The sequence below is a fragment of the Anopheles moucheti genome, chromosome 2 (genome assembly GCF_943734755.1).
Source record: "Anopheles moucheti chromosome 2, idAnoMoucSN_F20_07, whole genome shotgun sequence".
In the NCBI taxonomy this organism is placed as follows: Eukaryota; Metazoa; Arthropoda; class Insecta; order Diptera; family Culicidae; genus Anopheles; species Anopheles moucheti.
This window is the reverse complement of record NC_069140.1, coordinates 81,224,830-81,251,172: the sequence shown is the minus strand read 5'-3', so window position 1 is coordinate 81,251,172 and position 26,343 is coordinate 81,224,830. Positions and strand designations below refer to the sequence as shown.

Genomic DNA, 26,343 nt, shown 5'->3' with positions numbered 1-26,343 from the left:
TGGGTCGGGTGGCAGCCGAAATCCGCCTAACAATGGCTTCAAAGATTTGATTTCACACAATGGCCGGCGCGATTGTGGGGTGTACACAAGCCGCGAAGTAAATCCCCTTTCGGCTTGTCGTTTGACAGAAATCAATAACGTCGCTCACCGGTGAATAGCAGAAATCAATAATGAAGTAACGTGCAGGTCGAGAATATTTCATTATTTCGTACGCCAGTCAGCCCGTTGATGGTCGGAAAGGGATCGAGAAGGAGTGAACGGACAACAAAAAGCTGAAGCCTAGAGCGGGCAGAAGCATGGAGGTTTTATCTTGAAGCAGTTTCACGAGAGTATAATTTTAAAGCTATTTCAAAATGGAGTACCTTTGTACCAGAGGGCAAAGGTTTAGTTGTGGCAGACTTTTTATTGGAGAAAAACCTTATTTTTTACCAAATTATTTAAGTAACTTAAGTAAGATTTAATTTTAAAACTTTAAATAACTATAACATATCTAAAAGTCTGTTACACAAAATCAAACATATCCTTATTGATCCGTGTGAGGATCGGCATCGGAGTACCCAGAATACATTTCTTAACCTTTCTGGCTTTAACCTCCAAACCCGCCACCATTCGACCATTAATTTAACGTACCGGAACAAACCGGACTCGGGATCGGAATTTGTTCGAAGTCTTGTAGTGTTTTTCGTTTTCTTCCTGGCCGTTGTTTCCCGAACATTTCTGGCCCGATTCCGATCATCAACACGATGAATGAGCAAATTCGAAGATGTGGTGCTCATACCTCGCCTCGCCAACCATTATTCTACCGTGGAAGGAAAAAGTGATCAACGGACAGACGCACAACCACACCGCACAGAACTACCTTTTTTTTTTCAATGGCTCCGTACTGTCTGGAATGTCCACGGCAAATAGGATACGGGCCAGCTTTCCGATACCACCACGTCCATTAGTGCGTTCCAACACATTCGGCTCGGTTAACCTGCGACCCGCCACGCTAAAGAGCATTCGAAAATAAACCCCTAAGGATGTTTTGAATGTGGCACTTTTATCTTTGTGCGATGGTTTTATTAAATATCAATTTGGGAAATATTTCCATTCGCGGGAGGAACCATGAAAGACCGGCGGAGACGAATGGAACGAATGAATGGTGTGTTCGAAAAGAATGGGAACGATGATTGAATGGTGAAGATGACTGGATTAAAAACGCTGGAATCGAAAGAAATGTTTGACCGTCAGGCTGAATGGGAAACACAGCATTGGATCGACAGACATCGTTGTACAATTCCTTACTTATTAACTAGAGAACTCTTTATATGCAAGAGTCAGCGAGAAGTTGACAGTTTGCTAAATGATGTTTCGATGCCAATGTGTGTGGGTATGAAATTTGTGTGTTGTCATTTATGGAACATATCGGACGGACATAACGGACAAAAGTTCCAGAGTGTATTGTGAAAATCAATATAAAGCTTATTAAACTCAGTTTAAATTTCTTTACTTACAAATCCATTTTTGTTGGTTTAAAGATGAATATTAATAAGTTTTATTAAAAAAAAAACAGATTTTGAAATAAGTTTGACTAATTGAGAATAAAACTGAAAGAAAACAAAACTACGTAGAGTAATACAAAATCAGCTTCTCCTTGATATAATTAATTTAAACTAGTTTAACCAAATTATGCTCTAATGCTTCTAAATTCATAACCAATTAAACATGATACTTTCCAGAGGATTATTGTTGATTACAGAATTAAATATTTGTTACACCGATTTTAGGCAACAAAAACAAAAAATTATAGTAACCAATTATTATAGCAAGAAAAAGGATTCACCAGTAAATCAATATTATTGAGTTTTTATTTTAAAATATAAATTAATTAAACTTATTCGTTTTTTTATCAACATAAAATGATTTTATCACTGATAATAATGAACATTCGTTGGAGATTTTTGATTACAACTTAACAACATATTTTCTGTTCTATTTTGATTTTTTTAATTTTTTATTTAAATCTCCTAAAAATTCTGCACTTTCTTTTTTCATTTAAATTAAATATTTTAAAACTTCACATCATAATTCAATCATGCTTTTCCAAACATATCGAATATAAATCAATAGATTTTTAATCATAAAAAAAATTCATAATATTATTGCAGGTACATATAACTTATGGGAAACAATCGTATTTTTTAAATAAAATGCACAAACAAAATATTACAAGCCATCAGTAGACTATTTTACGCAGTTCTTCGTCAAAGGCTTCATTCCATCCAATGTTTGTGCGGACGTTCAGCGAGAATAAGAACGAGGGCTTATTTGATTCCTGTGTTTGCACCGCCAATCTTGCCAATCAACTCCCATAACCAACCAAAACCCATTAAACTCAAAGAATCCATCGCACCAGCAAACACGAACCACTAGCAAAAAAACAAAAACCACTTCACCTATAAAAATAGCAGCAAGGAATCAAACGGCTTGTCGAACGGTCCCGTGTACCCATAAAACTGGCCTCCGGGTGCAGGAAGTTTACCCTTCGCGTAGGAAAGCGTATAAACCATACACAATTTTCTTAATCCGACAAGTGAATAAGATATATAACAATATTTCTATGGACCATCAAGTCAATAAAATAAAACTGTAATATTAGCCATAAATTGGAATTAGCTAAACAGCTTTCGGCTCGCTCTTTAACTCGCACTGTAGCTGCGCCGCGTGTGTGTGTGTTTGTCTTCTTCGGTTGGTTTTTTTTTTTTTTGCTTCATTTTTATTTCGCCTCTCCCGACGGATGGCACTGCCAGTGGAAGAAACCGCATCCTAATACACCGAACAGTGATGGGCCCGGTGGACGATAAATATTGTTTTCGAGTCAAACCTCAAGAACGAACGAACGAACGATGATCACTTTAATTAGCGTGTATATCGATAAAAAAAGAAAAGCTGTTCAAAGTTTCGTGGGGAAAATCACATTCTATTGGGCCGTTGGGGCGTTGTGTTTGTGATGAAATTCTGCGGTTCCATATACTAACTGAGTGTCTTTGGGGTTTGGCAGAAGAAAAAAAGGATGTCACAATGTATATAACCTCGTACCGGCGGTATGGCCGGTCGATGGCACACAGATGAATCACAGCGAACAATGGGCAAACTGACATCTTGACATGAGGTCCTTTTGAGTGACAGCTAGAACAAACCCAAAGGTTACTTCGTCTTCCTTTTGTGTTTGGTTGTTCCATGTTTTTTTTTTCTCTTCACATTCACATGTGTTCGTAAAACGACCGTTTTAAGGTATTTGGAATGCATTTTTTATCTTTTAAAAAACTAGACTACTTTCGAAGGTCAGCCGAAGGACTATCTCCCTTTTGTGTTTTGGTATTTTTTTTCTTTCTTGTGAGATCCTTAATGCTTTCTTCATCCCATCATCTTAGCTCTTACCCTTCACCAACATTGATTAATTTCGCTGTGTAATGTGTGCGTTTGGGGTGATTCACAAGGCAATGACATGGTTGTGGACAGTTTAAAAAAAAAACAAAGGTCTGAAGTTAACAAAAAAAAAAATTAGAACTTTTATATATTATTCTTTTAGTTTAGATCATTCGTTTTTTCTTTGTTTTTTATTAGCCCTAATCCAATTTTTTTGTTCTAAAATATTTAAATAATTGTTACAGCTTTTTTCTTACACTGCTCATGTCACTACTCATGTTACCCTATTTCATCTCGGAAGCAGATCATATGATTTTCTCATCAATATTCATTTTCCCAGCTCGTGCTGTTCATCAATCTCGTTGCAACGCTTCGCACGCATGTTTTACGCATACGCAATACGCATTACCCCTTTTTTTGGGATTGAAGTATCGTAAAAAGCCATCCGCAACATGCAACAACACACTTCTCATGCCTTCTGCGACAACAACAACAAAAACCCCCAGCCAAACGCAACAAACTTAGAAGACGAACCCATCGAGATGACGGATGATAATTTCATTAAAATGTAATCTACCGTGAAACTCAATTAAAATTGCACCACGAAACCGTGTGTGAGACACACCAATTCTGTACCCGTATGCGACATTCAGGGTTTTTCGATTGTCGGGAACCTGATCCGGATTGGCCGCATAACAAATTCCCGTACACAAATTGCCGAATTGGCAATGCGAGAAGGATGGATATTTGTAAGTTCTATTTTTCTTTTTCGTAATACCCTCGCGATTGCCTAGCGTCACTTTGATGCCGATCGATGCGCCCGCTTTGGCCGTGTTTGTGTGTGTCACTAGATTAATCTTTCTTGAGCAGTCGCAGCATCGGACGGGTTTTCCTTTGAACAGTATCGCTTACGTGTTGCCCAGGACAATACGGCCTACCCGAGGACGAACCGAGAAATGCTCAATCTCGTTTGATCTTTTGCAAAAAAAAAAAGATTAGCGGATGCGGTGCTGCGACAGATGTCAATCGAAAAAGATACCGATCGTACGGTGAACGGCCTTTTTTCTTTCCTCCGATCGATGTCGATTGAGTGGAACCAATCCTGCTACTGATATTTAAGATTCTTATCGGGAGATGAAGGTTTATCTATTGTCGCATTTGTTAAAGTAAGAATTTTTACTTAAAAATCTATTCCGGCATTATTCTTTACTATAAAAACCTATAAAAAAATTACACTTTAAACCTTTCTTTCTAAAAACAAAAAAGAAAAGGGGTAAAAGAATGAACAACGATCATTATCGATAGATATTGTTACCGAACGTAACAGACAATCTGTCGATAATTACACCGCGAGCAAATTTCTTTTCCGGGACTTTTACCCAAAAAAAAAGTAAAACTTCCAACAAAGGTTACAAACACAACACAATTTGTAAACCTGACCCAAAAAAAACCCGTTTCGTGCCGTGGGAAAATCGGTTTTCTGAAGAAAAACGCTGCAAAAACATCGAAATTTTCAAAGTTTGTTGCGTGTTTTTTTTTTGTATCATTCCTTCTTCGTTGTTCAACCCTGACTTTTTCAATATACCAATATCCCATTTAGTTCGACCCAGAACTCTCATTTTCTCCTCATTGTTTCTGCCTGTAGCGACACAACAGGGAAAGAAAGATGCCAAAGAGCAACAACGTTTGAGTATCGGAAATAAAATAAAAGCAAGCAACCAATCGCCTGACCTTGCCAACACGAAGGATTCCTGCACATTTCATTCCCGTTTTATTTTTTCCTCCGTTCCTGGTGTGTTGATTTAGTAGAAGAAAGGTTTTTTTTTTTGGTGAGCAGCAGTACAAAATAGAGAATTACAGATGACCGATCCCCGCGGCACAATGGAACCGTTGGAGTTTTCCCATGAGCGGGCATAATGAGTTGCCGCTTCGTAATGGGCGAGAAGGTGAAGGTGTATTGACCATTCATAAAGCTATGTACCTGCTTGCGTCTTCCTGATTTGGTGAACTTAGAACCAGACGTGTACACACACTCACACACACCCGGTATCCTGCGGTTCGGACGGCAAATGAGCCCGAGCATTAGAGAGGACTCGTGGAATTCCGTCGGCCCCGTGCAAGGGACATTTGGTGTGTCATTTCCTGGGATTAGGATGCCCCGGGACACCGCACCACCAGACAGGCTGGCGACCATTGGACGAACCGATGTTCAGAAGTCAGACCCAAAATCCCCGTACCATCGCCACCAGACAGCCTGTCGCCGGTGTCCCGCTGGGGCGTAAAGTCTAGGTCGTAGATCATCCGCACAATGGTGCGCGCACAAAAGGAAAGTTTTACCGGGCGGGAAAAAAAGCGTTTCCGAAAGAATGCGTGCCATACTTGAGAGACGCTGGGAGATGACGACGACGACGGCCCTTGAGGTTGTTTTTGGGAGTCGTCGTGAGCCGGGCGCGTTCGAAACAAACCCCTGGGCGAGCTTGAATGAGTCGAACACCCCTACCTTCCAATAAAACGATTTTCGAAAGCCGTACGCCCGAACAAACAGCCCCGGCCCAAGGATGGGAACAAATTCTTGTGGGTACCGCGTTGTCCTGAGCGCACAATGCAGCATAATGAGGAAGAAAAAGCCTCCGAAGTTTGCATTCGAAGTTCAACTTCACATACACGTTTGATCGTAGATCATCCCGATTTAGCAAATCGATACTGCCGTAGTTACCAAAGGACTTAATCCACACGCCATCCGACAGCACGGGGAAACAACAACGGGGCAAGCAACAATGTCGGATCGGAGACAATTTTTCTAAAGCCTCAAAGGCGGGATGCTTTGTGTGGATGCGCTGAATGATAAACATATGCAAATCTTTTCTCTCGGCAAATGTAAAGTTCGCATTGTTAGATGAAAGCGACAAGATTTGGGGTTATGTTGACGTAGACAACCTGCGCTGCGAACGACAATGTGGCTAGACTTATTAAAATAAGCCGATCTATCGCTATCGGGGGGAGTTTGCTTTGCTAGGCACGCTAGTGTAAATAACATGTGAAGATTTTGTTATTTCCTGAAGAATACCTCAATAACTTAAGGCTTCGAGTTGCTGTGTGATGAAAACAACGCAATAAAATGTTATTTTCAAGTACAGGCAGTCCCAACGCATTGCAAAATTGGTTTCAAATCCTTTTCTTTGTCATATAAAACATTTCTTTCTAACTTACTTTAATGTAATCTTTCTAAAAATCGCCTGATTCGGCGAATAAATTAAGTGGCAACAAGAAAGTCGACTCTTTGACTTTGAAGCATAAACGAAATTGCACCAGGATTCGACTTACGCGGATTTTTCCCAATCACGCGGTCCGCTATAATAGCGTATCTCGGGGACTGCCTGTAAATATAATTAAAGGTCGTGTGTACACTCATAAAAATCTAACTAAAGTTTGAAGTCTTCATTGATAAGTCTGAGGTCTTAAGAATAAGAATTCACATTACAGAACAAAATATTAATATCATAAATGAATTCTAGCTAATATTCAGTTTTCTCGTTATTTTATAGTTCTTCATGGCGAAGAACTTTGAGCAATTTAGGATAATTCAACAAGAGTAGTAGTAGAACTTTTGACTAACTTAATAATAGGATCCACATTAGATTAATTTTTGTCAATTGGGATTTTTTTCTGTACAAGCTTTACAATACCTGACTAGACATCCATTGTCTGTATTGAATTTATTGAATACACTTTATTTTAAGCATTGTACAAAGCAGTTCAGAGCATATCCTTGAACTATGGGACGTTTCTCCGTTCCAATCAACTTCATCTATTTTCATCACGGTGTGCGTGAAAATCGTTTCGCAACAGGGCAGAGGAAAGGTAATAATCCATTAAACGGATCCGGAAACGAATTCAAACAACCTAATGAGAGCGACAAGGGGCAAGGTGAGGCTGTGTAAAAACTCATCAAATGTGATCATCCGCAAAAAATAATAACAACTAAAAAGGTAACACCAGCACCACACCGCTGCGCAGCAACTGGGCCAACCCTTCGACAACCCTTGTTATTTTCCAAGGGATAAGCGTTTGGTGCGTGCGTGCGTATGTGTGTAAGTGTGTGATTCACCCCAAATGCAACAGCGGGATAACAAAAGGGCATATGTACCGAAATTAAAACAGGAGCAGAAGATTTCGCAAAACTAGATCATCGCACCACCTAGACCTTTAAAAACAGATCGGGAAACACCAGAAACGGATCGAAATCGGAGGGATTGTGTCGAACATTGTCTGCCGAAATAGGCAGAACAAAAAAAGCACGAAAAGGGTACACCACCGAATGCCAACGCTGGTGTGGAAATAGCAGCACAACCCGGCATCCTAAGCTGCCCGTAGCTGTCCCGACCCTTTCGTCGGCTGTTGCTCACCGGCTCACGGAGACGATCCTGGGAGCGCTTTTGTTCGTTGATTATTTTTTGTTCAACATTGTTATGCTAAAACCTTGGCAGTAGGCAAAACGTCGATGGTTTTTCCTTGCTGGCCGTTTTCAAATGGCTGCTTTCCCAGATACATCTTTTTTGTGTGTAGCGCTTTTCTTTTTACAAATCTTCCCTGATGCTGCAAAGATCCCAAAGCTATTGCACAAATGCACAAATTTGACTCCAGGAACTTTGTCTATTCTTCAACCTTCCACACAGAGTGGAGGAGTGTGTTATTTGCCGGAATCTTAAAAAAAAGGGGAACGATATTGGGCAATAGTTTAGTGTGATTGTGTTATTTTAGGATGGAATAGCCTCGAGGAATATAATGCTCATTGCAATGTGATCATCCTTGGGCCCTATCAGACCACCGGACTTGAGTAGCCCAAGGGAAATGAAAATGATCTTTTTTTAGTCATTATTTCTGTACGAGCTTTGAACAATAATGGATTTAAGGGAATAGAATTACTTAGAAACACATTAGAAAGAAGCATGGCCAACAGTGTTGGAAGTTGTAATACTGTGTTGAGCATTATTATTAAATTCATCTGTATACTCAGGAGCATCAAGATAGAGCCAAGAGTCAGTTCATCAGTCCAAAAGTTTGATTAAATAGATAAGTAGGAGTCTTTGTAGGAGTAAAACTACTGAAAGTTAAATAATTATAATAATGAATTAATAAAGTAAGAAAGAGAGTAAATCATTAAACACCTATTTGATCCTATTATCATCTTCTCGTCTTAAAATGACGAACTTTTATGTCTAAGACTTCATACACCTTTTAAGACTGTCTTTTTCCCTTGTATTTCTCGAAACATACTTCAATAATTCAAGGAATGCATCACTTGAAACAACAAATAAATGAATATCTGCTATTAACCCTCTAAAGACCCTCTAGATTACTCTAGAAACAACAAATAAATGAATATCTGCTATTAACCCTATAACCTATTCAATAGATAGAAAGAAATCTGAGGCTCTTGAATACTCTAGCCTTTATCGACATAAATTCTAAGATTGAACAATACAAGTCAACTGTATCGCTATTAAGGAAATAGAAACAACTTCACAAAGAGTCATAAATTGAGAATACTTTTCACAGTTTTGGTCAAACTATCGCAAAAATAGCAAGAGGTCGTCTACATTCAAGACATCCTCAACATTTCGCAGTGAGATTTTTTTCTTAATGTAAACAGGAATTGGAAAAATCTTCAAATCTTCAAGAAAAACCTTCTATTTCTCTTTGGAATATAATCGCCTGTGTGATCTTCAATCGCCATAACCTGGTACCTTCAGTAGCACCTATAGCTCATTAGTGTTCTATTCGATACCCGCTGCATCAAACCCCCCAGGAATTTCTCCCAACCGTCCATTAAATTTAATTAAACGCAACGTCAAACAGCGTCCGAGTTTCCCAAGCTCAAAAACCCAGGAACTGGTTCAAACTGGGAGCGTCCCATGGCTGAGACCAGCTGACCAGATCCAGGCCGGGTCACGGGGTTTTGGCTGTCAAAAATAATTTTGACATAGTCTTGTCTGGTGCGGTAAGAACCGTCTCCCTGAAGCGAACCGCATATCCTCACTTGCCCTACGGCCACCGGTGATCTTCTGCTTTCGGTGGTGGTTCAGCTTCACACGTCCACATTACCACCGAAGGCAGTGTTACAGCCCGTATGCTCCGTTTGTGTACATTTCCACCACAATCGAATGCCTAATTTGCATCGCACGCATCCGATTTCCTTACGACCCTCGACGAAAGTAGGTCGTCCTGCCCGTGTGTGTGTGTACACACAGGTTCCCAACCAAACATCCTGCACCGCTCTCATCCCGTAGAAAGTGATGTTTATTTGTTTATTTAACTTCTGGCCAGAAGAAAGTTGGCAACCGACGGCAACATCCTCGGGGGTAATGGTACCACACACAGAGACACGCAAACAGGAGAGCATGATTTATGGGAAACAATCCATCGGATTAGGTAAAGGTGAACGACAATTGGTGAGAACAAGAAATTAATCAAGTCGTTAGCTCATCATAACGTGTTCTTCACGCAAGAAGGCCTAAAAGGACTGCGGACCACTGGTATAAATTACCAAAAGTCGAGCATCCTGTTTTTCGGTGGTGTGGCCACCGCCAGGATTCACTTTCACTCTAAACATACCCCTAGTACGCATTACGGGTTAAGGGTCAATCGATGACCATTGAAAGTAACGACCGGTCGGTGAACTGGTTTTGCTTTTCTTGTACGGTCTCCTTACCAAACACTGCAGCCAAGAGCAACTTCTAACGATAAGGAAGCGAACTAACTGACAAACGGTTGAACAGTTGAAAGAAAGAAAGAAAAAAAACAGGATATTAAAAAGATGTTTGTTATACCTTTCGCTGTACCATAAATCTATTCCAGTACGTTTAGCGTGAAATTTTTAGGACCTCTAATGCACTGCTAAATACACCATTACACCGTGTCGTAAATATTACATGCAACGCTACCTTCTCGGTACGAACGGGTCTTCACACTATCTGCACGTTTTAAGCGCGGGATCATAAACATTCCCAAGATCATCCCTTTACCAAGACGTGATCTTTAGCGCTCGCTCTATCTTTCTTCGCACAACAAAAAAAAAACTTCAATCCGTCGATTATCGTCTCGGTACAACGATCCGTAACGTAATAAATTAGAAACAAAAACATTTTCCCGGGTGACTTACACCCGGAACTGCGATTCTGCTTCTGCAAAAATCATCCAGCGAAGAAACTTATTTACGAGCTTCTTTAAATTACAACACACACACCTTTTGAGAACCCAAATAGCAAAAAAAAACCTAAGGTTATGATATAATTAAATTAGGCTCAAACAATGTAGTAAAACACTTCCCCGTACTGATTGCCATAGGAGAAAAAAACGACAGACACACATCAACCCAATGCGTTATAGGGCGCACACATTAGGTACCCCCGTCAAGGGTTGCCGAAATGATGTGCGTAACCGGGTAAAAGGGCAGACCGTTTCCGAAAACAGTGCGTTAGATCCTCATCAACCCGAATTCGTTTCACCATTCACACGGCATAGCATCCGCATTCAAATGAAATCAAATGTAGCGAAATCAGAGCAGGCCAGTACAGCCGCACACTAGATTGCACCCGTGGCGAATCGAACCGTTCGTTCATTCTCTCGGTGCGCGCTCGGTGCTATGTGTTTTTGTGCAACGAATTATAACACACCCCATTGTTTATTTCGGCATTCGATGGGGATTTTTTGTTGTGTGTTTCGTTGTGTTTTAGATTTTTTTTTGCTTCATTTCCACTCATGCGTGCAAAACGTTCTATTGGGTTGGATACAATAGGTCGTGAGTTGCACAAAACAGAAGCGGCGATATTATGCGCTTCCTAATGGACAAATCACTATCAGCATTATTGTTTTGCACCTTTGTGTGGTACAAATGTCTGATCTTGTACGTTTTGAAGTAGTTTGAATCGCTTTCCATTTGCTATAAATATACATTTTTTATAATTATTCAGATATATGAGTACATAAATTACAACGGCGTATTTATGTGAAGACTAAACCAACTTCACGAGTATTGATCATATGAAAAACTATTGTTCTTTAACAGATCGTTTGACTGATCTTTGGATTTTTTTGTATCAGTAAATATAACCAATGTAATAATATCCGCTGTAGATCCTGCTAAGCCTCGAAAAATGTCAACCACCAAGTCAACTACTTTATGTCCAGAGCCCTGACAATGTCTGCATTGATGTGCCGGACGACATCATGTCCAGAGCCTTGACTATCTGTGATTGATAACAAGTGTATTTTCGTCGATTAATCGTAATCTCCATATCAGTAGCGTCATCGTCAACGAATATAGAATGCGTAACTATTTCTAACTCATTAAACATGAAGTTTAACCTTGGTTGAGCATCCAAAACCCCCAAATGTTCCATTTCTAATAGGACGTATAACACCTCTTCTTGTCACGTTGCTTTACCAGCTAGATCGGCTAGTGTTTAATTAGTGACTTGATCATTACCATTGTAAACTCATAACACAAGACAGAAAGATTGACAGATTTTATTCTCAGATTATTAAGAATATCAGATCTGCATCTTACATGAATACGTTAGTAAGCTATCTCACCTTGTCTAAAGTCTAGATCAGGGGTATTTGACAGTTCAACAGGCGGACAATAATTGGTGGAAACTACTAGGAGGAGTAGCTAGACTTCCACTACGTAACTTACGAGCATCGCGGGATGTTTCCAAGGGCGAAGAAGTTCTAAATTACAGAATCTAAATTGAGACTACCAAAACTAAACAATCAAAAGCATAAATGTCGTCCTCTGTTATGATCCTTAATTTATCAAAACTGATATATTATTATTTGTTCATATGTAATCTCAATACATGCGAGTTAAATTATCGTACTCTATGCTTAACGACCTTTACCACACTAATTACTAAAGAAGTCCGAACTGAACGTGCTCCAGGTCTAAAGAGGTTCAAAGCATGACCTTCCATGAATTAGACGATCGTCGAGTGATCACCTTTCCTAACCCCCGCAGTTTGAATTAAGTGTAATACTTTGAAAAAAATAAATCATTTTTCGAATGTCAAATCATTTTTTTAGCATCTTTTTAAGTGATGTTGAATTCTTCAACAGTTAACTTCTGCACCAGAAGAACTTCCATAATGACTTTAAAGTACTTTGCGGAATTGACCTTCACTCTGCGATACAAAGTCACCCCTGGTGGGAGTCATTATGGTCTAATGGCTGTTTGCCATCTGATAAAGATGCCAGATGATCTCCGGTGACCATTTGAGTGCTAAACTTACAGCTTAATCTCCCATGCAAATAGGTTTTTCCAATAAATTTCTCGAACTTTCCTCAAGTAAATTGTCATATTCCTTCAACCTAAAAGAGTTTCTTTAAAATTATCACAAAACATTAACTTTTAGACATTGCAACACATTGTTCTGTTCGACATAAAAAAAAACAAGCTTTCAAACCCAAAAAGGACGAAGGTTACCGATTGTTCGTTAACGCAGCCAAATTGCAGTCTCCCATTGACACGTAAACAGGCGGAAAATAGCACTCAACACACGGGGTCAATTTGTTTCACAGCAGTCCCCCTCGGGCCAAAGCATTGTGTGCAATGCATCTCCGTTTCGATTTATTTATCGTTGAGCCCTTCACACACTTACGCACTCACACTGCCGCAGGTGAGATGACTGTCTGCGCGTGAGATTAGCGCTAAATATTTCATCACGATTCGGTGTTAGAAAGTTGAAAACGCGGCACAATCGAAATCGAAACGCGCAACAAACGAAACAAAACACACACAGAGATCGTGAATAGATGAGCAAGTATCACAAGCTATCCCCACGGGATAGCACAATGATGATAAATGACAACGATCTTCTGTGCTTTGTGGTAGAACAAATAATGGGACGCTGGGACGCTTAAGATGCCGCAGTTAATCCCGGTCCAACCTGATGTCATTTTATCGATCGCACACACACGCGTGCGCGCGCTCTCCGTTGTTGGTAGAAGGTAGAAAGGATGTTTGACTTCATTTCGACTTCGTCCTTTCAAGCGCGATCACATTCTTTCACACCTTCCGGCTGTCGAATAGCAAAGGGAACGAAGAAAAAGAACGTTTGCCAATACGCGTACGCTCTCAGCCACAGCACCGAAAGGAAGTTGACAACGCGCCCCCCCCCCCCCCAAAAAAGGCAAAAGGTCATAAATCTTCTACCTTCTGGCTGCGATCAGTGGAAAGCGTTTGATGCACTCCTTTCCCTGTTTCCGAACACCCACCACAAAGCATTCCGAATGCCGTTGTTGGAATGCCCGTTCGTTCGGACCGTAATGTTTACTCTTATTAGGACGAAGGTGCAAAGAAGCGGCAAATGAAGAGGCAGAAGCAGCGAAAAACACTTTTATTATCATCCATCCTGCCAGCACGATCCTTTCATGATGGACCCCATATTCCATTCTTTTCCGGCTGTTATTTTTTTCTTTACCTTTTCTTTCTCCCTTTTATGTCTATGTCTCTGTCCAATGGCCGCACGAACAATGCAACACGGGCCTGAAAAGGTGCGTTTTGTTTTCCCTCGCTAAGCTTCACTGTTCTGGCTCTGGCTTGTTTAAAGTTAAGAGATCCCAGAGACCGCTCCCTGCCCCTTGCCTGTAGCCCTGCGCCTGGGCAAATACCTAACCGCGTTGGTTCCAGCAGGTCTGCTAGGGTCTCTCTAGCAAAGCGTTCTTTCGTTCGGACGGCAAAGCCCAAAACGGTGCCAGAGTGTCTGGCCGAGTCAAGCCACACAGTGGACGGCAGCAGTCGGGTGTGAAGGTGGGACCCGTGCCGTGGAGTAGAAGGTACATTATTACCATCTCTATATCGACCACTGGAAGATAAATTCCCCCGAGGCCATTTGTTTGCAGCGTGAAGCCCAGCTTTCGAGTGGATCGTTAACTCTTCGCTCTTGGCAGAATGTGTACTGTGTTTGGATCTTGAGCCTGTGGCACATTCCCGACATTCGAAGCTTCTCGCGCACAATTTGCACCTTCCAACACACCCTTTCACCGCCTTCACGAGGTCTCGCGAGCAGGAACAAAAGCTGTCATAAATAGTTTTCGCTGTCGGGCCATGTATTCCCGTGCTAGGGACCCGCTTGTTTCGCGCCGTGCCTTTGAAATGGAAAACGAAGCGTGTAACACTTTGAATGATTGAAATGATCGATATAAAAATGGTTTACAGTGGAGTTTTGCTTGTTCGGCCCCACCGGTGATGGAAAGAACACACGACACAACAGACCGAGCGGTGCGGTTTGTGGTTTGGTGTGTGGTTTTGGTTTGTGCCTTTGATGCGATAGGATAAAACAAGATGTTTTGCTCCGATGGTAAGGGATGCAAAAGGGACGCACGGGTGACGGAATGACTTTCTTATGCCGCTCTTTGGTGGTGTTAAGAAAGCAGAAGAACATTGGATTCATGCTACGAAGCGAAACAAACGATCACTTCCCATCAGTGTGACTCATGTTTGAGCTTGGGTGATGAATTGCTTTGGGAGGTCTGGTAAGAGAGAACTTAAAGTCTTTACTGAAGATCACAACCAATGACAAAAAACCTTCTTAGAGCCCTATAAGAATAAACGTTTGAATACGTAGAGCAGAGCATGCAGAGTCCATAAGGTAGATAAGGTCGATCATAGGTCGATTTCGATCTAGTTAGTGAAGTAAAACAGGATCTATCAGGTATTTGTAGTCTTGTGGTCATCATTCGTAGTTCGTCAATGTACTACAATTTCTTGCAATACAATTTCTTTCACACCCAATAGAGCATTGGTACAATTTAAGCAATACTCGAATATAGCAATATTAGAATATTGCTTTAATAGTACCTGAACGAAGTCATATAGCTAACATAGCTAATGATTCCTCACTGTCGTTGAATCCTGGTTTACATGCAAATACTTCTAACACGAGTAAGATCGCCATGTCAGAATAAGAATTTGATTAGATTGGTTTTGAAAAAGTCGATTTCGATCTCTTTAATGAAGTCCTCCAATTTCCCCAATTCGTAATCCATCAGATTTAGACCAGCTCAGCCACAGAAACAGCCACTTGAACAAGCTGTTTGAACGAGGTACTCAGGACATTACTTCTAGGTACATTGTAGCAGTCGAGCTCTAGACGAGACCTAGACGAGAACCTGCGAGACAAACTAGACGATCGCGGAGATCTCGACATCTGCAATAACATCTGAAGAACCTGTTCCAACTGCCTAGCATTCCGCTGAGGACCTCCATGGAACTTGATCCGCTACTGACCTAATGGAAAGTTGCAAAACAACTGATACATATTCATCCCACCAGAGCAGCTATCCTTTTTGGCACACTGTCGAGAAATCCAGATGTTATACACGTGATGTCCAAACATTTTTACCTGTTCTAGCAGTTTGGACATCTAACAAGATTGAATTGTTCACCTTCAACAACAATATGCAATTCTCCTTATTTCACTACGTGCTATTCCTCAATTTTCAAGCACAATCTTCATCGCAGCTGGAACTATTGAGATGCTAACACGTCTCGTGTTGATTAAATATGTCCCTCATTCAACGCACTCAAAGGTCAATATAGCACACAATGTTTCCCTTGTTTGTCCTTTATTGGCACGTAACAAAAAGCCAGAATGAGCTGTATATTCGAAAGCTTCAATGTTGTTCAACATACATTTCAATGGCACAATATGAAGCCAAACTATTACTACGCCATTGTTCCTCCGATGGTAAGAAAACCCATCCTCAATCTCCTGACCCGAGTGTTGGTAACTTTTGAGATGGTTTTCAAGTACTTCTCGGAACGAAGACTGAACCAAACAAACGTTTTCTTCCTTAAATGATATTTTGACTTTTGACCGCGGTCATAAAATGGTTCTCCACAGGGTTCAGGGCTAACGTCGAACTGATTTTGGCACACCTACGAACCCGGGTTTTGCAGGGTGTCGTGGCGAAAGAACATCTGGTCGATGGGTAGAAACGCGGTCCTGCCGTGTTCCCGGTAGAGGTCCTTTTGTTTTAACCTTCTTTAACCCACCGTGTGGTGTGTTAAATGTGTCTCTGCGTGTCTCTGCCCCTAAAGCAAACAGCGCAGGAAACTAATTCAGCAGAAAATCAGTTCCAACAGGACGGCTGGGGATCGCAACATCACAAACCCCCTTTACATCTCCTACTGCACGCATGTCAGATCACACAACCAGCAGTAATCAAAATGGACACACCTTCGCCTAGCGGGTCGATGAGTCGGCTAATTTCGTTATAAAAGAAGCGAAATATTATAAAAATGTTCCTTTTTTTTGCTTTTTTGTTTCTTCGTGTTGTGGAGATATGAAGCAACGTTTGTCAACCGCCCGCCTGTTCTTTTGAGCCGAACCGATACCCATAGGGCGACCGGTGTGGCGGCTCGCTTTTCAATGGCCGAACGCGCTTGTACCGCATAACAACACCACGCAGAAGGTGGTAGTAAAATATTAAATTATGCATGCACGATTTCGTTTAACTCTTTTATATTTCTGTGTCTTTCGATTCGAACCCGTGTGTGTGTGTGTTTTTTTTTTTTATTTTTTATATCATTCCATAGCTATATTGCAACGAAAGGAACAAATGTCTTCCTTCGTTACGATCAGGACCGGGATGGTTTTACAATGCGACCGTGAGCCGTGTTAGTATTATTGCTTTTTTGTAGCTATTATTTATGCCTTCGCTTTATAGTGATGCTCATTTAAAAGCTTCAAAACAAAGGCACCGCGTTTGGTCCAAAAAAAAAAACGAAGCAACACCATCCACAAGTAACCGAAGCAAAGACGTTTGATCGACAAAAACGATCGGGAAAGCACTGCTTGTGGTGCGCGTTTGGTGCTCGCCGACGCCTCGCAATCCAATCTATCTTTATGCGGGGTTCGGCTTTATGACGCAATCGATCATCTCCGAGGTTTATTGGATGCTTATGGTTGTGATGGATTTCATCATAAGACGGACCCCTTTTCGGCTCCGTTCGGTGTGAAGCACACACACACACACGTGCCGGGGCATGTGTTTTAAGACTCAATTAACTGGCGACGGTAGAATAAAGGCGTTCTACACAACAGCAAAAAAATTGTTTGTTGAAGATAAAAATAGAAATGCAAATTTGTTGAAATTTTTAAAGATGATACACGAATGCAAAAAAACCATTCTAAGCACACAATGTTTTGTGGGAGTTGTATGACTCATCCCATCTATGTCGTACTATCCAATATGGATGAACTAATCGTATTAACAATTATTACTTTTATTATTCTATTTTCACACAGCACTCGCCACGTAATGCAGTTTAACTAAATTCGTGATAAATACGTTCATCTCTGATGCCCCCATTCTCAACTCATCGAAATGACCCCTTTGCGAACACAATCGCCCTACCTGTTTTCGGGATAAACAAAACCCCTCCAACAATGGACTCATCGTCCAAAATACACCCCATCAACAATAGGAAGCAAACAAACAAACAGCAAAACACTACAATCATAAATACTCCCTGCACCGAACAATGCACTCGGCTACAGCAAGTTGATCTGTCTCGCAGTCAGGTGAACACTGTGTGGTGCCGCCGCCAGCGGTGGGTTGGTTGATTGGTTGATAATACAATGAAAAAAGTCGAATGAATGCGTACATCGGCTGTAAGAATTGCCGTTGTTCAATCAATGTAAAGGGAACTGCGTATTAACAATGGAAGCAAAAAAAAGTTTTAATAGAAAACAACGCACACATTACACATTACTCCAGCGGCTGGACAACGGGTTTGACCCGGGGGAGGATTTTATTATGTCAGCTTAAATCGAACCCATGCTCTCGTTCCGCCCAAATGCGGCTAAACGCTTGTGTGTTGAGAGTGAAATGTACTGATGCTTAACAAGTGTACCGGAATTGTTTAAAACGTAAGCAAAATTCAAACCGGAGGTTAAAAGTACCTCAGAGCAAGAGATAAAACGAGAGAGGAACAACAGAATGATTTTAACAAAATAATTATGCTAAACACCGATTTATACCCAAACAATGGGGAGCTGACCGATCCCAGGTGACAATATGATCGAGGTGTCTTAATGCTCAATTTAAGGGTGATTAAGAGAAGTAAAACATATTAAGTACAATTTATTCAAAAAAGGCTGATAAAATGTGAGTAAATTGTTTGAATTTACTGTAGAAATTTGATAAACATTATTAGAATACAATCGAAAATGGTAAATACTCTCCAGAATGCTTAATTTTTATTAACGCGCTAGCAGCAATTAAATCGGATGGCTCAATGGCCCTGTGGTAATGCATCGTTGTCTCCACACGACAGACCCGGCAATCAAATCCCATCTAGACCCCGTGTTCCAGTTTGTATTGTAGGTAAGATTATCCAACTACGGGTTTTAAAATATTATAGCCAAAGAACACTAGAAATGGCGGACTCTCTGCATCCTCTCCAGGGCTTTTCAAATACCCTGAAGTGAAGAAGGAGAACTCATTTTTATGAAAAGACTTATGTTTTCCTTCAAACCACGAGAGACCACACGCACACACAATATGCCATAAAAATGGGCTTTTGTTCTTGGATTCTCTCGGCAGGGAAGCATTGGGTGTAATGAATGAATGAATGAATGGGAAAGCTTTGTGTTGTGTTGCTTTTAAAAGCTGAATGGTCATGTTTTTCCAGTATTTGCCACGAAATGAAAAGAGAAAATGAACCGTAAAGGTGCATAATTTATAATTTTTATTTCATGCAAAGTGACACATAGGAAGAAAAAAAATACACAAAAACGTAGAAGCAGTCGTCTACAAAAAAAAGAAGATAATAACAGGTAATAAGTGAAAATCAGTATGGAGCAATTAAACATAAATTAATAAAAGAAAATAATAGCAAACTCAACGCGCAACATTTCATATAACGAATTGCTAGAGCAATACAATATGAGAAAAGAATTCTTTTCTCTATCTCATTCAATACACTAGACTAACACAGCCAACGAAACAATAGTATTGTTGATGAAGAAAAAACTCATTACATTCACCGGCAAAAATGAAAGATGTACTAGCAATTTATTAACAAAAATAATGAATAATGAACAAACACACACCAGCACACACAGCGAAAGGAATGAATGGGAAAGCTTCTCCTTTCTTCGAATGCTGCTTTTGCAAATGGAAACATTGCTCCACACAGTGCGCATGCTACATTAGAACAAACAAACATCCGTTTGTTCGGTCGCTGCTCTTGCGTTTTTTTGTTTTGCGACAGTTAATGCGAAGAAAGATCCTTTTCTATTTGCACACTCGAATGCAGCTGGGAATGAATGCCGCATGCATTCGGCCCTGGTTGTAGCGTCACAACTTTACCACACACCGGCACAGTGTGTATGGAAATTGTTTCGCAACAAAAGGTCCACAGCCGCCGTTTCGTCCCGAATTGATAATTTTCCGTTGGAAATCAAAACCATTTCTTTCCAGCGTTCCGGTGTGGGTGCAAAGACACTGTGCTCGCTTTTGTGTCTATTCATGGTAAGATTTTCTCTCATACACATAAATACTAGCCTTTCTGCATAATGTGTCCTTCTAGTGGGTGATGTCCTTGCAGGGAGCATTCTTTCCCATTCGAACCATCGTAACCATAACGTAATGTTGTGTGTGTTAGCGCTTGGCATAGCGAGTCTCCTCATTGTTGGGGTGCTCGCTCCATTCATACCCTGTGTGTTTTTGTGCTACAATTGTAGCACACTGGTAGTTTGTCTAAAACAATCTTACAATTTATTCCTACACCATGTTTTGAGGACACATACCCGAACACAACAACGACATTGTATGAATGAAGCACATAAATGAAACAGTTTGTACGCATTCTTCCACTGTGCTGTACCTGTTCACTACTCCGCCAGACAGTCCGTCACCCTCGATACTTTTCTACCTGCGTTTGACACATTTCCCCACCTTCGACCAACCGCACAAAAAAAAAGGGAAACTCTTGATTCTTTAAATTAATCATAAAAAGGACCTTATAATTCAACTTTTTTTTTATTCAACCTTTTGGCCCGAAAGCGATGCATGAATCGGTTTGTAAAGCTTTTATGCCAACACCTTTTGTAAAGCGTGTACGGGGCACGAGACACGAAGGATATTAAATGTCCTTCCATGTCCATGTCCTATCTTACCTTTTTGCACCATGCACCAACACAAAGTTACACAAAAGAGCAAACGACACACACACGTTATGAATAGTGGCATTGAATAGCGAATGACGAATGTAAAAATAAGGTAATTTATCTTATTTTCTTACTTTTAACATCACCGTGCGAGGTGGCTTCGCAAGCAAAAGGCTTTTGGTTGGATTCCTTTCCAAGAATTTGATTGAAATTGAGGGAATTATAAAATAGATAATTATGTAGCCTGACTAATCTTGCTATAAATGCTATAAAATACTACGCTGTAATAATATGTTTATATTTCCGCATTACTTTTTACTAAATTTACTATAATTTCATTGTGTGTTAACTCGTGTTGTTAATTTGTTAGAAAGGCTTTTAATACTTTATTCCTCTAAACAAACATAAAAATTACGACAGCGATTCAATAACAACCCTACCACCCCTACATGTAAACTGTCGACCATTGCGTCACCACGTTGATGAGACGCGCACTTGAATGGGTGCAGCACAAATAAACACACACTTATCACACTTGTCACTCTTCCCCGGCGGGGGGGGAGGAAGGAAGCGAACCCACCCAAAACAGTGAGGAAATGGATCGTTGTCCCCTGGGCACCGCGCGCTCCATTCATTGCGGCGCTATGCGTTATCGCGATGCAAGTGTTGCGTCCGGGTTTCGCCCCGCCGTACGCATCCGACTGTGGAATGTGGGTGTTGTGCATCGCACCGGAAAATAGGGTATGGGAAATGGGAAATCTCATTTCATGCAAAACCCTGTCCCCCCGGGTAGGGTTTCCAATCTCGGACCAAAAATCCACAACAATTCTGCCTGGACAACACAATCGGGGCCCAAACAATGGGGGCAACCCTAACGAATGAATGCGTTCATTTCCCTTCGGCGTTGTCAGCCGGGGAACCGGAACAATATGTGGACAGTAGCCTAAACGATCGATGCCTTTAGCCGGCCAATAGCCCGCACCATTCACGTGCGTACGATAATCTAATGTGATTGAATGTTGTAATCGGTTTAAGCAGCAGTCGTGTTTTGTTTGGCGGAAAGTGGAAATTGCGTATTCTACAAACATTCCTTGAAAGATTAATCGATGTTAAATGTTTACTGCACGTTCTTTAACATAAATTGCAATGATCGGTTTATGCTGATGGCAACAACAGGCAATGAAAGCATGAGCTGTGTTTTGTTTGGGAAATATTATTCAATGGAAACTACACTGCATTATAATTATGCCCAAACCCATTCTTTTGCCTGCCAACAACAGCTCTGTGGATTATACTGAACGTATTTAACCCGTACGATGGAATCTAATGCATTCCCTGTGGCCATTAAACAGGTTTTATTTGAGGAAAACATTAGTATTAGATTAAAACGGTCACATCTAATGATCGACCTGAATCTTCCTGGTAGGCTTAATGACTATTGATGATATAGTGTAGCCAAAATGAGCTAGCAAAAGCTGTAAAGGAACAGACAATTCCGATAAGACTTGATCCACGATAAAGTCACTTTTTAAACAACGACATGTCCTTCATAAGTTGAACGAAACCAAACATATTAAAGACTACATCAGTGGTGCTTCAATCTCAAGAGGTGTAGGACTGGAATTACTGTTGTTCGTTGACGTTGTTTGCCCGATAGTGGGACAAGCAGTCCTGCTTCGTGGTCCTACCATGTGAAAACTGACGCCGCTACCAGAATCATCACTAAACCACTTCGTAATGAAGTAAAGATATATACACTCCATCTCTAAACTAACCAAAAATACCTCAAAGAAACTTATAGAAAACTCCTCTGACACTGGTGGAACAACAACCCACGGAAACGGCGAAAACACAAGGTTTTGCTGGTAAAAACTGTGGCTGAAGGACTTTTTTTTTGTTTCGTTAGAACGGCCTTGTTACTGTACGGCCGTATCGACTTATTTTACCACGTAGCCGGATAATCAGTCCTTGCTACGGGGGATTGGTCCGGATGGGATTTGGTCCGGTCCGTTCGTGTGAAGACCGGCTCCGATACCATCATGCCACCGGACCGCTCCATGGCTGAAGGACTTAAAAATGGAGGAAAACGCCAAAGAATAGCTACGAAATATCAATGGAAAACTATTAGCAACCTCAAGGAAACCCCCAATAGGACGAGTATACCCGGGATAAGGAGGAAATGCCTTAAAACAAATGTGAATTGTACATTATATTAAGCCTATAGTTATAAGCTTTCATTAGTTTTAACCAATAAGACCTGGACGTCCCTTTAGAATAAAAAAAATCCAAATACTATATTTTGGAAAGTGTACTTAAATTTACTAAAAAACTTGTTCAAAGCCCTTTGGAAAACTCAGACGGATCGTTGAATCCTTATATCTAAATCCGTTTCTTCTACGTTCTCTTAAGGTAGGAACAAGTCTATCATATCGTTGACTTTGTCGTTGCCTTTGTTAAATAGCCCTTCTTATTGATCGTCACTATCTGTATACTCTATACCTTGTTCAACAATAACAGAGTGCAGATGATAGTAAACAGTTTCCACTCTTTTTGTGGTAACTAGATTGTTGAAGCTGACAGTTTGTGATGCTGTTGATGTCCTTTGAAATGTATAATCTCATCTGTTTTCTCTTCAATTTTGATGATATCTTGTTCACTTTAAAAAAATATCAAACCTTTCAACAAGCAGACTTAATGAAGTAGTTCAAGGCATTATTGCGTTGCGTTTGGACTATTGTAGAGACATCTTCTCTCGTTTCCCAACAACTACCAGAACTCTTCCTCTATTCTGAGGTGTAGTTTAACGATACTTAGTGGCCCATACATAATGAATTCTTCTTTGGAAATTCTTGGAAATTTCAGCTTTGGATCCTTATCATTATACTTCATGGACCTGCATTAGTTTCCAATTTTATCGAAATCTTTATGATTTTATTTATTTATTGTATCGAGTATACTGAAGATTTCGAAATTTCCACTCATTTTGACACTATTGCCTCAAAACTATTCGAACATTGATGCATTGGCATTACCAGAAGCATTGATTGATTGAACACTGATGTTGAGCATTGCCTCAGAACTCACAACATTGATGTTTCGAAGCTATGTTCATTGAGTTTAATTTAGCCTTTGGTTACTTATAATAGAGGTTACTTATAAAAGTATACCAAACATTATTCTGTTCTTGGCCAATTTCAAGCTCCGATTGTTTAACATTACACTATAGATCGGACAAAACCTACGAACTCTATATTAAATGCTATAACCTTTCACGCCGCATTCGTCTAACTCATTCAACGCACCCAGTTTCCCACCTACATGCGCGAACCCGATTTCTTCATTATTCTACGCAACGTTCTCACATCAAACGATACCTGTGTTCACATTCCGGCAGGATCGCTTCTTTGATCACAGCAAGGCAATACACAATGCGGCACCGTGCGGGCATTGTTTGGCAGTGTTGCTGCCGGAAACATGGGAAGCATTATTATTGGTTCACTCCATGAAAGCAACCATAAAAATAGCTCGTTTTCCAGTTGATGTTTTTCGTAATTATGCTAAGTGAAATTTTCCGCCAGCATGGTTTCACGTGCAGCGATAGCATTGCGGTGTGATTGACTTCATTTCACGCCAACCCCCCCAACATCAAATAAACCGGGAGAAAACTTTTTAACACGCAAACGTGTGAATAATGTGAAAAAAAACATTACTAATGGGCGGGTGTGCTACTCATTAACGTGCCAACACAATTTACCTTGCATGAGCTGCTTGCGCTAATGAGATACGATCGTTCCATCTTAACTACATCTGGAAGAAAGCAAACTACTCTTAATTTTGCTATCATGTAGTCGGTTTTTCTTTCACAAAATTAAATTAATATCAAGGCAATAAAACCACACACGGGCGTATAACCACCGACGTAGTGCGACGACATGCAGTCATGCTGCGCATCATTGCACACTCTAGAACCGTGGCGCCTTGCGACATCCTTCAACATAAAACGAAGCGTTCGACCAGAATAATAGCTCGTGCTCGGGCGAGAACCACCACATTTAGCATATTATCAATCTCAATGCGAAGGTGATAACCCGTCCGGTTTGCCGTGAATGCCACACCAAAAGCCTTTTTGCTCATTGCGCTGCATTCAAGCAGCGCAACCGGCTACCTGTGCAGATGCAGCCGGGCGATTAAAACATACTGCACACACGGTGGAAGATAAAAAGAAATTTCCTGCCTGTCTGCGCCAAAAAAAAAAAACGGCCACTAAATGCAGACCGACACACGAGTGCAGGCAGCATTTCAAGTGGGTTGTTGTTTTTCCTTTACATTTCCGTGCAGTAGGACGGATTATTCCTAGAAGCCCGCGTATTACTTCACACTTGCGAGCATTCATGGGGTTTGTGGGAAGAAAAAAAATTGTCACCTAAGCAGAATGTCAATTAGTACAGCATGTTATTCTTCTTTAGCTTAGGTGGTAGCGCGGGTTTACTGAAAGCTGCCGGAGATAAAAGGAAATAAGTCGATCTGATCTTACGTTCCGCAACTCGCAATTTTCCACTCTTGAAGTGCATCATTCATTAGCGGGCTCTTTGGAACGAAATTGTTCACCAAACTGTCTTTAAGCTGGAAAGCTTGCCGCTTGGTGGCAAAAGCAACACAAACGTCACTTTGCACCGTGCCATAAAAGCACCAACACTTGCGCTAGACGGGTAGTAAGCGTTTGGCCTCAAGAGCTGACACTTCTGCATGCTCGCACAAACCTAAAATAAAGGCCTTTGATCTATGGGGTCCGCACGTCGCACACCTTGCGGGAGTAATGGAGCAACGGTGTTGATCGTTGTTGTGCTATAAAAGAATAAACGCTTTAGAAGCACTTCACATTAAGTGCAGCGTATGCGAACTAGTGTTAGCAGGTGTATTTAACCCAGTAAAACTGGATTTTTAGACAATCATAGTAGTAATGTGTGTTGAAAAGCAAACTGGAAGTGGCCGAAGGCAGACCATGCCATAAGGCCATAAGAATGCATTTCATTTCACTGATTTTATGCTTACCATAAAGCTTCTTGTTCTTATCGTTACAGTACAATACACAAAGAAAATTCGCAGATATCTCCAGAAATAGAGCGGTTTGCTTCGACTTCGCATGTACTACAAACTTCAGGTCAATAATTCGTTAATAAACATCCAAATACTACTTCAATACTACGACCCGAACGCTTTGGCAGTACTTACCCCAGCGCATTTCCTCATCGGCACATCCATGCATGCGGTTCCTACTCCCGATTGCACCGGATTGACGAAGTACACTCTCGATGAACTCCAAAGGTGGCGACTGATGGTCCAACGTTTCTGGAAGAATTTGGACAACGGAGTATGAGCAGGAAATGCAGAAAGACGGCACATGAGGAACCAACGACATAGTACCTGGCCGAATAGTCATCCTGATGGATGAATCCTTACCAACAACCCAATGGCCCCTCGCAGGCATCATCGACATCGGCCGGGCAAGCATCAGCATCAAGGCGATCATCACTAAATCACTAAAATTTGCTTTCTACCAGTAGCAAGCACGTGCTAAGAACTTTAATTTGTTTTTGTTATGACATTCTGTCATGGAGGGGGGAGTATGTTCACGCACAACAACACCGCAGGCAGGCGGTTGACAGTTGATGATCGGTTTCGTCAAGTTTCGTCAACTGTCGGAAGGTGACAGACAGTTATTGTAAATACGGGTGCAACGCAATAAATCACT

General features: G+C 40.9%; 1 protein-coding gene across 2 annotated transcripts in view; it reads right to left on the bottom strand.

The window, feature by feature from the left end:
• Positions 1–26,343, bottom strand: part of LOC128299055 (SOX domain-containing protein dichaete) — a 125,194-nt gene that overhangs the window by 84,261 nt on the left and 14,590 nt on the right. Inside the window, exon 1 of one of the 2 annotated variants that reach the window (XM_053034903.1) lies at positions 25,824–25,943. The exons of the other annotated variant lie outside the window; for it this stretch is intronic. The gene's annotated coding sequence lies outside the window, so the exon portion shown is untranslated. Of the gene's footprint in view, positions 1–25,823; positions 25,944–26,343 lie in introns of those variants that run through there. 2 annotated transcript variants of the gene reach the window in all.